The sequence below is a fragment of the Chlamydotis macqueenii genome, chromosome 21, assembly GCF_036417535.1.
Source record: "Chlamydotis macqueenii isolate bChlMac1 chromosome 21, bChlMac1.mat, whole genome shotgun sequence".
In the NCBI taxonomy this organism is placed as follows: Eukaryota; Metazoa; Chordata; class Aves; order Otidiformes; family Otididae; genus Chlamydotis; species Chlamydotis macqueenii.
The window spans coordinates 6,122,435-6,136,277 of record NC_141576.1 but is presented as its reverse complement, the minus strand read 5'-3'; positions in this window follow the sequence as shown (position 1 = coordinate 6,136,277).

The window sequence follows — 13,843 nt, the reverse complement described above, 5'->3', positions numbered from 1 at the left end:
CTCACTTGCCTAGGAATTTTTAAATTATTGATCAGGACAAGAGCTCTCCCTTCATGCATACTCCATCTAATCCTTTCATTTACTGTGCTTTTTGCCTGCATGCAAAATGAATGACTTTTCATCTTGTTTCCAAGCCACATCAGTGTCAAGGTCTACCTCCCTCAGTAACAATACCCAGCCGGTGTCAGATGGGAATCCACACAAGCTCTCTCTCCCTGAGCGCATCCCTGCTGCACATCTGCGTGGCAGAGAGTAGCTGAAAGGGTTGTTATGTCCAGCAGATAGAGAAACAGCTAGAAAGTACCCTGGGGTGTCTGGAGAGTGTCTACCACAGGAGGAACAAAAAAGGACCACGCTGCCCCTCATCAGAGCAGCGCCGTGCTGGATAATGACACCTGGATAGTGACACCTGTCTTGCAAGACACTGGACGCCTATCCTGCCAAGCTCCTGGGTGTCAGTGCCACCCAGTGAACACCTCTGAGCCAGGAGCTGCCAGGCTTCAGCAGCACACTCTGGGTCTCCCTTCCTTACAGGTTACAACCTTCCCCATCACACACACAAGGAGCTGCCTGCAGAGAGACCTTTGAACTGCCTGAATAATTTAGTCATGCCCATTTCCCTGTCTCCCCAAAACTGCAGCCTGGCCAGACAGTTAACCTGCATCTCCAGAGAGCTAACTGAGAGCCAGAGATGCTGCTGTTTTCCTAATGACTTGTATACTACAGCCCAGAAACCCCAGCCAAGCTATTCCAGGCTGCTTTCAAACCCTTCCTTCACATCTGCTGCTTTGTAAGTCTAACGATCTTGGATAGGAGTAGGTGGGAACAGCCAAGGTGGGAGCAATTCCTGTCCAGATCAACTGCTACCTTCCTCTGGACTGCAACTAAGTTTCATGCCTCAGTTCACTTTGCTACTCTGGTCTTCCAGAAGTCTTCAGGAGGTTTTCCTGGAAGCTAGAGTCCTGCTGGGTTGTGCACCTTACAAAGAGGCAGGCAGACCCTGCGCAGTAAGCACAAACAAAAGCAGACAGCGCACAATACAGGGGATGTAACATACAGCAGAGTGCCACTAAAGACCCATAGGAAGAGCCACAGTGCCTTCTCTCTGTCTGTAGCGTCTCAGAGACAGGGCTTCGCTCCGGCTCCAGCCAGTTGCCCTGCTTGCAAGAGCAATGCTCCAGGGTCTGTTCACAGCTCCATCTGCACTGATGCCTGCTGTGCGATTCACACCCTCTGATCCGTCCCTCCCCTGACACCAGCGATCACTCCCCTCTCTGGGTATTACCTTCAGCTCTGCTCATCACCTCCCAGCCTGGCAGGCTCCCACAGAAAGCTTGTCTTCATCAATATGCACAGCAGCAATTCCCTGGCTTATCCGCACAGGTAATCAGGAGTCTGAAGCTGGCCTCAGAGACCACGTAACCCAATTAACTACTTGACACTATCACAGTCCCACCTGAAAACAGACCTGGAGAAATTATATGTATCTGCAAATCACTAGATAAGGATGAATAGCACGTTTAAAAAAACAGCAAATGCCCCATAAAAAACAATAGGCAGAGCTTGCAGCACCTGCATTTGTACAAAGTGCTAGGGCTGGAGAAAAAGAGAAAACAGCAACATTCCAGTGAGAAGCAAACCCATTGTGCCTCCTGGCACGTGCGGGAATGCGTGTGAATGCCATCATGTGCAGGACTGTAGGGAGGAGATGTGTTGCTCTCTCAACCAGGCACCCAGCCCCAGAACAGCCAGGACGTGCTGACACAGACCAGCCTCTCTGATTATCCATGATGCAGAGGCGACAGGAGCGTGACCCAGATTTTGTCTGATGAGCAAGGAGTGACACTGCTACAGGGCATGGGTCCCACATACCACAGCCTTGACCAAAAATATCCAAAGCTATTACCCCAATATCCTTGGTACTTTGGGGACTGGTAACCTCAAGAGAGGCCTAGTCCCAGGCCAAACTGCTGGACTCCTTCCCAGCATGGTCACCAGGGCTTTTGTGCATCACACTGCAGCCTTTTCATCGCATGCTCACAGCCAGGGAAGGAACCAGGTGACAGACACCAAGGACAGCTTCGATACAAGACCAGACACCATCAGTCAATCACATCATGAGTCAATTGACACAGAGTCCACTGAGGCATTCATTTGCCACCCTGAAATCTTTTAACCACAGCTCTGAAGACTGTTTAATGACAGGGATGTTTCTTCAAACTGTCCTTCTTTGAAATTAATTCTATCAGCTTCATTATAAAGAATAAACAACAAAGGCACATGGCAAAGAACTCTTTGAAAGTCCAGGGGGATAAACTGTTCCTGCTCCTAAAGAGATCCCAGGGAAAAAAAAAGAAAAAAGTTTAATGCTTCTGAAGAGATCAGTAAATAATGAACAGGAAATCCTTTCCCCAGCACTAAGTCAATGGAGTTCCATAAATAATTCACAGCTGCTAAGGGGGGAAAAAAAAAAAAAAAAAAAAAAAGAAAAAGAATAGAAATACTTTCCTGCGTCCTGGGCCCTCCCTCCAGGACTAGCGCAGCTGAGCAAGGAGGTTTTCTCCTAGAAGGAAAAAAAGACTCCAGAGTATTCCTGAACACCTCTGTGCTGCTGGATTCAGTATGTTGCTCTGCACCACCTGCCTGCACAGCTCTTGAACATGTCACTTTATTTTCAAGGTCTCAGATGCCCACTCACAGACCTTGAGGCAACTGTACTGCCTGATCCTACCCAGACCAAGCACTGGGGGAAATAAGTCCATCCAAAGGGATGGTGATGGAGCACAGCGAGGGGACCAGGGCAGATGGCTGGCTGCTGACATCTTCCTCCTGTGTGCCAGGCACCTCCTCTCTCCAGCTCAGCCAGCCAGGTCTTTTTAGTGAGAGCTCCCATCCTGTCAGATAGGTCTGAAAGCTCCATTTAGCTGAGCTGCATCACACTGTGGTTTATTCTGAACAAATACCACCACATTATCCTCTATAGTCCCTTTCATTCCCACAGCTCAGAACACTTTAAGCTTCCCAACAAGCATAAATGAGGTAATTAAACGACAATGCTCCTTTGAGGTAAGAGAAAAGTATTAAGAGCCCCCCTCAGACCTCACTGAAATGCATCCACCTCTAGATGGTATTAAGAGCTGAGAGGATAAGAGAAAACAGTTATGCAGACACATTTCGCTTCCTAGGCTCCCCTCTAAGTTTTGACTCAGTCAGAATTTTCTCAAATTATACTATTGGAAATTAAGTTTCCACCATAAACACTATGAACAGTTTTTTTTGTAATGTGATCGCAGGAATTACAATTCCTTGCTATTTTGACGACAGGTAAGAGTAGACCTTCCAAGTCCTGGGGATTAGATTCTCCAAAGCCCATAGATGTTAGCAGACAGTAAAGCTGGGAATCTCTCCTGGCAACTCTTAGGACAGCCTTGCTTCATCATCTTCACTTCATCTCACGTCCCTATAGGTTAGCTCATCCCCCACCAAAGTTAAAAATCAAAGCAGTGCTCTGGACATCGAAAAAATTATCACTATCAAAGTCATTCACATGCTTTTTCTACACCAACCTAGTTGCCCAGGAACATAACACATAGGGGCTAACTTCACAGTTTGCTCCTGTTCCTCCTGGCCCTTCGTCCACTCTTGCTGCCTCTCAGCACGCCCCTGCACATGCCGGCAGGCTGGAAGCAGCTGAAAGCCTCGGGCAGGCAGTGCCTCCCAGCTCCTTATCACAGCTCTCCACTTTCTCCTGGAATGACTGCAGGCAAATCCAGCTCAGAGATCAGCACTGAGACCCAGGAAAGACAGCAGGCAATAGCGATTTTCTGGAGCCCAGCTGTTAGGGTCAGCCCAGCCCCTTGTGCCGGGGAAAGCATCAGCCTTTCAACACAAATGATCGACTGTGCAAAGCAGCTTCCACAGGGAAGGGGGAAATGAATTCCTCCCTGATCCCCCTCCTGAGCTCAGCTTATCCCTGAAGCATGAGATTCAATTACCCTTATCATTATTGTAGCTTGCCTCACTAGAAATGTTATTAGCGGTGATGAAATTATCCAGCTCTGTTTTACACTGGAGAGAAACACAGGAGGCTCCTCACGACAGCTGTGAGGAAGCAGGCGCTCTCCTCGGCAGAAGGGGAAAGCCTCTTCTCCAAGTGCCACAGCAGCCCCCCAAAAGGAAGGCCCAGGACCATGGCCTTCATCTATGCAACACACCTCTGTCGCAGAAGTCAGCACACACAACAGCTGAGTTGTCCTGAACTACAACCCTCACACGAGCTGCGACTTCCAGGTCTTCATAGTAACACAGTACGCAGAGCCGGCTATTATCATAGAATCATAGAATGGTTTGGGTTGGAAGGCACCTTCAAAGATCATCTAGTCCAACCCCCCTGCAAGAAGCAGGGACATCTTCAACTACATCAGGTTGCTCAGAGCCTCATCCAACCTGGACATTGACATCACGCTTCCCAGTTCCATCCCCTTTTTGAGCTCTGACCCAAGCAGGACTCTCCCAAACTGTACTACCCGAAATGAGTTTCTTTCATCAGTATCACAAGTGATTCCTGGCCTGTAACTGCACTGGGCAGAACTCCAGCTGCTTCACCTGGGTATGGAGGAAACAGGAGATGTTCTGACCTAGGGGATCATGAGCTCTGCCACGGAGGACTGGAAATAAATATTCTTCAAGAAAAATCATGTAGGATTTAATTCCTGGAGATCAGGAAGTGATCTGGAAGCAGGCAGCCCTATAGTTTTGTCCTCCAAAAGCACCAGGTACCCAGACTGGCTGTCCACCAAGAGAGCAGAAAAGCAGGACCTGAGCGTGCAGGGCCACAAGGAGATTTGTGCACTGCACGGAGAGGGACAGGCAAGGGACAACACAGCCTGCCTTCCAGGGCTGCTCACTAGGCATTATCTGTACTAAGCAAAAAGCAGCCGTGTCCACCTCACAAGCAAGGCAGCAGATTAGCCTCAGGCACGCAGAAGTCGCGGTTGCCCCAGCTTCACCCCTCCCTCAATTATAGAAAAAGTTCCACTTCTGCCTGCAGGCCACTGAGATTCGGAGTGCCAGGTGACATAACAGTAGCACTCACCTCAGCTGCAGGACACAACTAGCATGCTGCTTCCCTGCCTTCCCTTGGGAGAGACCTGGAGGCAGGGCACACCTCAGCACAGGCAGCCCTGAGCAACAGCAGCTCCCAGGGCCCATAAGGACTTGCAAAGCAAGCTCTGTGTGTCAGCAACCAGCACCATCCAGTAACCAATGAGGAGAGCAAGCCAGTCATCAGGGAGACAATTAAGTTTGAACCAAACCAGTAATTCCCACCATGCCCTTTGTGGTCTTCTCTTGGTAGGTTCAGGTTTAAGCAGAGCTGGAAACAGCCCCAGCCTTGCTTGGGAGAAGCAAGCAAACTATGAACAGTGCAAGGGAGAGGTCATGTGTGTAAGTGGATTTGGGGTGCCCTGGTAAAGTGGGAGAATATATGTGTAAAAAAAGTAGAAAGGACAGCTGTGGGCCTGCCGCTGAATGCAGCTGTGCTGTGGGACAGCACATCATGCATGGGCAGAAGCAGGACAGCATTGAAATACGGGTGGAGAAAACACTGAAGGAGTGCAGCACAGATGCACATGGGGAGAACAGGGCTCCTGCCAGAGAAAGCATCAGTGCAGGGGCACAGCTATCTGCTCTGGAGCTGGAGTACAGCCACGCACAAGGCTGGCAGCACCATGCCATATACACCAAGATGTACGCAATTATTATGCCAGCCAAGCATGTTTTCTAAGATTATGCATAAGGTATTGCCATCAGAAAGATGGTATGGAGCAGAGGAGTGAAAGCAGGCAGGCATGCACACCGGCACCTCATCAGCCACAGAATAGATGGGGGGCTCAAGTCCAGGTGTCCCTGCATTTGGAAACTTGGTGTTGTGACTGTGTACGCATGCACGTAGGCACAGAAGATGACACTAAATAAGAGCAGCACGTTGGGCATCCTGTGCACCAATCTGTCCTGGGGGACTTGAACATCTCATCTCCTCAGTCTCTGGCTTCCCTTTGCACACTCAGCATCCCCTGAAGGGGCTTCCCCTTCTCCAGCCAGCTCCAGTCCCTCCTCAGCTCCTTCTCTCTTTGGAACAGGTTTAAAATTCATCACTGTTTTTAAGAAAGCACTTAAATAACAGAGCAGAACTGATAGCTAAATTAAACCTGCTGAGAGTGCCTGTTTAATTGAAAATGCCATCTGTAATTTAAATGTCAGAGCTGGGATGGTTATTAAAACCCTCCCTGATTACTGCGCCTCATTTCACAGTTTCAAAACAGACAAGAAAAAGCTGCAAATGGGCCATGTAACGCAGCACCACCAAGCAATTAATAAGCCACAGACCAGTGGTGGCCAGGCCAGCTCGGTCCTGCCCCACAGCCATTGCTCCTTCTCTCCCTGTCCCCCATGGCAAGGCTGGCTCTTGTCTCTGCCCAGCGCCAAGCTGCCGGGAGGGCAGCAGATCCTCTTTTCTGCAGACTGGAGGGGCAGCTCTGTCCCAGCACTGGCTCTCTCCAGCTGGCAGCCATGCGCTGTCCCCATTGTCACCAGTCACCCACCTACGGCTTTCCTGCTTCTGCGCGCTGTGGTCTCTGCCCTGTACCCAGCTCTTTCCAAGGCAAGGGGGAGAGGAGATGGCTGGTGGAGGAGGAGGAGAAAGGACAAGCTCATGCCTGTTTCACAGTCAGAGAAAACAGTGCCTTATCCTGATCCCAGCTACATTACTACCAGCTCTGATGCAGAGGAGGGAAGAAAACAAATCAGCAGCTGCTGAAGTAGCAGCACCAAAGGCAGGTTTGCGTTAAACAAGCACCATCCATCATTCTGAGACCACAGTTAATAAACCGTGGGGCCTCAATAAATTACAGCAGGAGCCAGAGGAGCACGCAGGCCACCATAAGCACATGCTGCAAGTCATCTCCTGCCTGCTCCCCCTCTCCTGGGGCAGGAGGGCAGCCAGCATTCCCACCGTTTGCTGCCAGGGAGGAGACTTGTAGCAGTGGAACAAATCCATCACCAACCTTAGGCCCAACAGCAGACCAGCCTCCTTGGCCACTGGGCAGGCTGAGGGTGCCCCAGGGCTAGCAGGGCATCTGCGTGCCATATAGACTCTCCCTTTTCTGTATGGTACTGCATGCAGCGGAGAGGCTTGTTAAGTTAATCAGTACTGCAGTGGGAGCACTGGGAGCACAACTAATTAGTCATTAATGGTCATTGTGAGAGTTGGAGGAGACTTTAATGAGTACCTGGCCACAGAACTCTTGCCAGCTGCCTCTTTCCATCTCTCCTGTTCCTGCTCGCTTTACCATTAGGTTTAGTTTGGGGTGAAATCCATCACTCCTCTAACATCAGGAGCAGAAAGAAAACAGGGAGCAGGCAAACCAGAGCCAAGAGCTCTGTGCCCCAGCTCTGGATTCCCTGACGCAGCTCACCGTGTCCAGCTGCGGCAGCACAGATCAACAGTGGAGAAAAGCGGTTGAGGTTTTCCACACAACTGCCCCCACCCCAAACCTTGACCTTCCCGGTTGGTTGTAATTTTATTCCTTAGCTTCACAATGCAAAGAACGTAAAAAGAATTAATTGGGAAATTAGAAAATGCATCAAGAGACGAGCTAGGACAAAGGGTAATTAATATTGCCCCTCAGCTAACTCTATGAAGTCCACTGTAATTAGATGGTAAAGCACTCTGCTTTATGAAAAGAAAAAGAGCGTAAACAGATTCACACCACAGAAAGCTCAGCCCACATTAAAAAATGCAGTAATTAGAACAATAATAAGCTGTAACAATTAACAAAACTTTTCAACAACATCTTCAGGCTGCAACATTAGAAATGATAATTTTTAAAGACAAACATAACAGGACACTATATATAAAAAGATAAAGAGATCCCTGGGGAAGGATCTGCTGGCAGTCAGTACCAGGAGCTGATCTCATCCATCAATGACCTGCCAGTCACCAGTAACAGTCAAGCCTCTCACCAGTCTCCCAGGGAGCACAAGGTGACAGGATCCTCCAGGATCCACCAGTCTCCCCAAAACAGGCACAAAGCCCTCGGAAATGCCGTACCTGGGCAGCCCAAATACCTCCACACGAACAGAGCCCCAGCTTTAGCATCCCAAATACACAGTCCCACAACTGCTTACAACACAAGCAATTGGGGTTTAGAAAGGCACTCAAAAGTAATGTCTCTGAATGACAGCTCAGTGGGGCACTTCAAGAGTCTTGTAAGAGAGCTATAGCACCATCAACCTGGCTTAAAACAGAACACCTACAGACAGGCGTATTGTTTAGGAGAAAAAGGGCTGTCGGGAAGAAAGGAGGTACCTGCCCTGCGTGCTGAGCTCTATCCTGCCCAGCAGTCTCATGCTTGGATACTTGACTTGTTTTTATTTTTAAACTTGGGAACTATGGCTGGTGGCAACTGGTAATGCAGCATGTTCTCAATTGCTCATGGATTTAATGAGAGTAGAGCTCACACAAGCTCAATCTGGACTAGAAGCACGCAGTTTTTCCAAGGTACATGCAACTTTTTGTCTCTAGTATCTCCAGGTTTGTTACAAATTACATCTAGGCAGAGAGGTAACTCAGCACCACAGACAAAAGCTACCGCATACACGGGATTCACCTGCAAATACTTGGGCTGAGGGGACAACTTTCTCCTGCTAGTTTGACAAGGAGCAACTGCTGTCTTCTGTGGCACACAGCAATTAATGAACCTGCAGGAAAATGAGCCTGCGAGAAAAGTGTTTTGCCCCTTTTCTATGCATTTCTTGACTCATTGCTTTACAAAATATACTACCTTTGTTCTGGGTAAATGTCCTTTCCCTTTGGGTAGGCAGACTCTGAAGAGTTGTAACCATAAAATCCCAGAGATTTCTTTCTGCATCAGCTATTCCGTGCAACATTAAATTAGGACAGTTGTTAACACTCCAGAACAATTATCTCCTCCTTTCTAAGAAGTTCAGTAGTGGCAGGCAACGAAAATAGAATAGTTTCGGTTAATTAGAGTCAGGATAGGAGTCTGCAAGTTTTCCTAACTTGGCTTAAAGATGAGAAAGGCTCACTTCCAGTTGCAATACTGAATTATCACCCAGTAACCTGGAGGAAGTGTATTCTTCTGCCTAGCAGCACAAGGATTTAAGCAGCAAGTTTGACTTTGAGTGTGATTGAGTGCCCTGGCATCAGGCCAACGAAGCACTTAGAGCCCTGATTAACTGTAATCACAGGTATGTCCCAGAGACATACCCTGGTGTTATTTTAAGATTCACTACTAACATCTGTGAGTAGAAAGATGCCAAACTAAATACTCAAAACAGTAATCAATGTTGGGTTCTGCAGTCAGAGAAATTGCAGTAGAAGAAAGCCAGCCAGAACTGCTTGTTGGGCCAGTAATGGGCACACAAATTGGCCTCCTCCTGAGAGCCTACCAGACCCAACGCCTCCCCTAGAAGAGGTGCAACTCATTCCTTGTCATCATCTCTCGTGGCAGAGCTCAGAAGTGCTCACACGGAGGAAGAAAGAAAGGTTTGACTGACCAGGGGAAGTCACAGACCCCAACCCCCACTGCAAACCCTCCCTACAGCAATCACCTACAGACTCTCCTCCAAAGTTTGAGCCCGCTCAAGAACAAGCTTCCCCAAATACAGAAATGCAGCAGAACCACTGGGCCAGTGGCTCACATCAGGCACCAAGCATTTGGGGACTATACGGAGGTCTACAGAGCTGACAAGAGTGCACTTACCAGGGCCCAGTAATACTCAATAATTCCACAGCCAATATTCCCTGTCTAGCTCAGGACCTGGATTGCTACCAGAGAAAGCCAGGCACAGAAAAGCAGCAGTTTCCCCACAGTCACGCAGTACATGACCTGCAGAGCTCAAATTAGTAAAAAGGCCTCTGGATTCACCACTCTTCCTTCAGGCCACAGCTGCCAACGTGCAAAAGATGACAGTCCTCCTCCTATCCTGCCACCATCAGATTGCCATCTGGAGAAACAACTCTGCAGGTCAGCAGGCTGCTGATCTGTGACTGATGTATTGCAGGTAAAGCATCTTGCAACACACCAAACACTGCCTCAGACACTGAAGACTCCAGCTTCCTTCCCCACAGCTTGGCTTCAAGTGTTCCCACCCCCTAATCAGAGCACATAGAATCATAGAATCACATGGTTGGATGGGACCTATAAGATCATCTAGTCCAACCGCCTTCCCACTACCATTGCTGCCACAGCTACTAAACCATATCTTGTAGCTCCCCATCAAGCCGCCTCTTGAACACTGCCAGGGACGGCGACTCCACCACCTCCCTGGGCAGGCCGTTCCAGTGCCTGACCACTCTTTGGGAGAAAAAGTTTTTCCTCACGTCCAATCTAAACCTCCTCTGGTACAACTTGTGGCCATTTCCTCGGGTCCTGCTTGTTGCCTGGGAGAAGAGGCCAAACCCCTGCTCATCACAACCTGCCTTCAGGAAGCCAGAGAGTGCAATGAGATCTCCCCTGAGCCTCCTCTTCTCCAGACTAAACAATCTCAACTCTCTCAGCCGCTCCTCATAAGACTTGTGCTCCAGACCCCTCACCAGCTTTGTTGCCCTTCTCTGGACACGTTCCAGGGCTTCAGTGTCTTTCCTGTAGTGAGGGGCCCAAAACTGAACACAATACTCGAGGTGCGGCCTCACCAGCGCCGAATACAGGGGGATGATTACCTCCCTGCTCCTGCTGGCCACACTATTTCTAATGCAGGCCAGGACGCCACTGGCCCTCCTGGCCACACTGTCAGCTCATGTTCAGCTGAGCATCAACCAACACCCCCAGGCCCCTTTCCTCTTCACAGTCCTCCAGCCACTCAGCTCCGAGCCCATAGCGCTGCATGGGGTTATTGTGGCCAAAGTGCAGGACGCGACACTTGGCCTTGTTGAACCTCATCCCATTCAGCTCAGCCCAGCGATCCAGCCTATCCAGATCCCTCTGAAGGGCCTCCCTACTCTCAGGCAGATCAACACCACCACCCAACTTGGTGTCATCTGCAAACTTACTGAGGGTACACTCAATCCCCTCGTCTAGGTCATCAATAAAGATATTGAACAAGATGGGCCCAAGTACCGACCCCTGGGGGACACCACTTGTGGATACTTGGGTATCCACCACATGGATAACTTCAACCAGCCCAGCATCTTCAGAAATTCTTTACTCCTTGTTCCATAGCAAAACCAGAAATGCAAAACTGGTTAAGTCTTACCAGAGCAGAAGAGACTAGATAGCAAGAATTTTCAGATTCAGGCATCTCAAAGACCATTTCTTGTATCAATAATCAAGTTTTCTGGTTTTATTTGGAAGACGCACTCTTGGAAGATGCACCCTTCACAGTCTGATCTCAGCAGCGTAGTTGAGTTATTCTTTAAGTTCTTTTAACTTACTACTCTTAATATGAACCAAGTTGCAGAGCTAAGAGAGACTCTGCTTGCCTGAAGAGACCCAGTATGCTTTTGAAACATCTATGAAGTGATCTGTGCATTGTATATGGTTAAATCACTTATTACCACTTTCCAGATAAGCCAAGCTACTCAAGGAACATCTCTCTGATAATCCTAAAAAGTACCCTAGGGATTTTTCCATTCTGCACCTGAGCATGCATTTACATGATAGATTCATTACACCTCATTGAGTGAAGGATGGCGCATTTTTAAGAACACTTATAAATATGTATTCACCTGATAGACTGGAGGAACTGATCTACGTTTGAAAAGGTCCACAATTATGAATTTACAAGCTAATTGTCCCTAGGGGATTGGGCAAGGAGGGAAGAAAAGAAGATGAGCATCTGGAGCTATATAGGGATTGTACACAACATTAGAGAGGCTTCTGCTTCTGAGCACAGCAGCTCAGTAGAAGCATCAGGTTTTCAGAGATTGTGGAAAGAGTGGCATTGATGAGGGGTAATGGTTTTAAAAGAGGGAGGCAGATTCAGACTTGACATAAGGAAAAAATTTTTTACACTGAGGGTGGTGAAACACTGGCAGAAATTGCCCAGAGAGGCGGTGGATGCCCCATCCCTGGAAACATTCCAGGCCAGGTTGGCCGGGGCTCTGAGCAACCTGGTCTGGTTGGAGATGTCCCTGCTCCTGGCAGGGGGGTTGGACTGGATGGGCGCTAAAGGTCCCTTCCAACCCGAACCATTCTATGATTAATACAAGAATCAGGCTGATACTTTGCATGCATACAACGGATACAAATAAAATAACCTGTTTCCAAGACTGTTCCCTCCCTCTCTTCTCAGCATCTCTGAGCAATGCTACCTTCTCTTAGAAACGACACTAACAAAACCATGGCCCAGCTCTCCTGCTAAGCAAGCCACATAATTAGCAAAGCATGTCTATACTTTTACGTGTTCTCCCCCTAATTTGTTTTAATTAGATATTCTGCTGCTAGCAGGGGATAGCAGACAGACAGCCCCAAGAGCAAGAAAAAAAAAAGCCAGAGTTACAACACAAAAGCATTGCAAGCTGCTCCCATCCCGTCCCTTTTCAAAGGGGAGAGGCGATTTTGGCCCAGTAATCTCAGCTCTGTGATTCCAAGGGGAGCTGCCCAGTTCTGCTCCTGCTTCCTTTGAAGCACCTCTCCCACATTTCACAACCAGCTCACCAAAGGCAGACCAAGCAGATCAGTGCCAGGAGAAAGCTCCACAGTTCTATGGCATGACCAGCAAAAGGGACTTCTCGCTCTTTCAGTTCAGAAGCTGATTTGGCAATTCCTCTCCCCTTTTCCTTCTTGGAGCATATCCATCTCTCTCTCTCTCATGAGAGGGAGCAGCCAGGAGGTGGGGAAACACCCTAGACATCCAGCAACTCTACCACCTGGCATGCTGCATGCTCCCTGCAGCGAGATCATCGGCCTGCACAGGAGAGCTAGACCCTGAGGATCAAGCATTTTGAAATTTCTGCAGAAATTACATTACCCTTCCTTTTGATTTGTGCACCTCAGTCAAACTCAGATTTTTTTTCCCCCCTTCCAAATTTCCCCGAGATGCTGAAGTTTCTAATTAACCATAAAGGTTTTTTACTCCTTACAACTCTCCAGTTATGAATAATGATACTAGCTCATAAATGAAAATTGTCTTTCTATTTAAATTCTGTAATTTTTGGTGGGTAAATGGGGAAAAAAGCAAGCATGAAGCAGTGGCCCTTGGGTCATTTGCAACTTATTAATTTCAAGCAGAGCTCTTAGCTAGCTTATTAACACTGAGTATACTACAGTGGAATTTAATGGCTAGGATATTAATTACTTTGCAGGCTTTCATATATAGAAAATGGTTTATTTTCATGTTACACAGCAGTAGTAGCAAGGGGATCATTCACCAGGCTCAGATCTGGGTTGTGCTGGTCCTTCCAAGGCTGGTTCCAGCAACAATCAGATGGGGGATGCTCTGAGCCCTGAGCTGGCACTGTGCCTAAGCAGAACATCATGTGACAGTGACTCACCTCTGAAGGGCTGGGTCCTGCTGCCTTTTCCCAAACTGAGGCAGCCTGGAAGAAACCCCACAGCTTCACACTTCACAACCAAAGCCGGCATGGACGTAAACCATGCTTGACATGTCTATGGCAGTGCCTTCTGTCCCAGCTGAGAGTCCCTCTGGGGTCCATCTGCAGCAGAACACTGCAGATGCACAAGCTGTTTTGGTACAGAAACAGGACAAAATGAAGCAGCTGCCTCCTACCCCAGGACACCAGCTGTCTGCTAGGAGCGAGTCCTCAGGGGACACAGCCACTCCTGCATCTTCACCGACATCAGCTCCTGTTCCAGAGCAT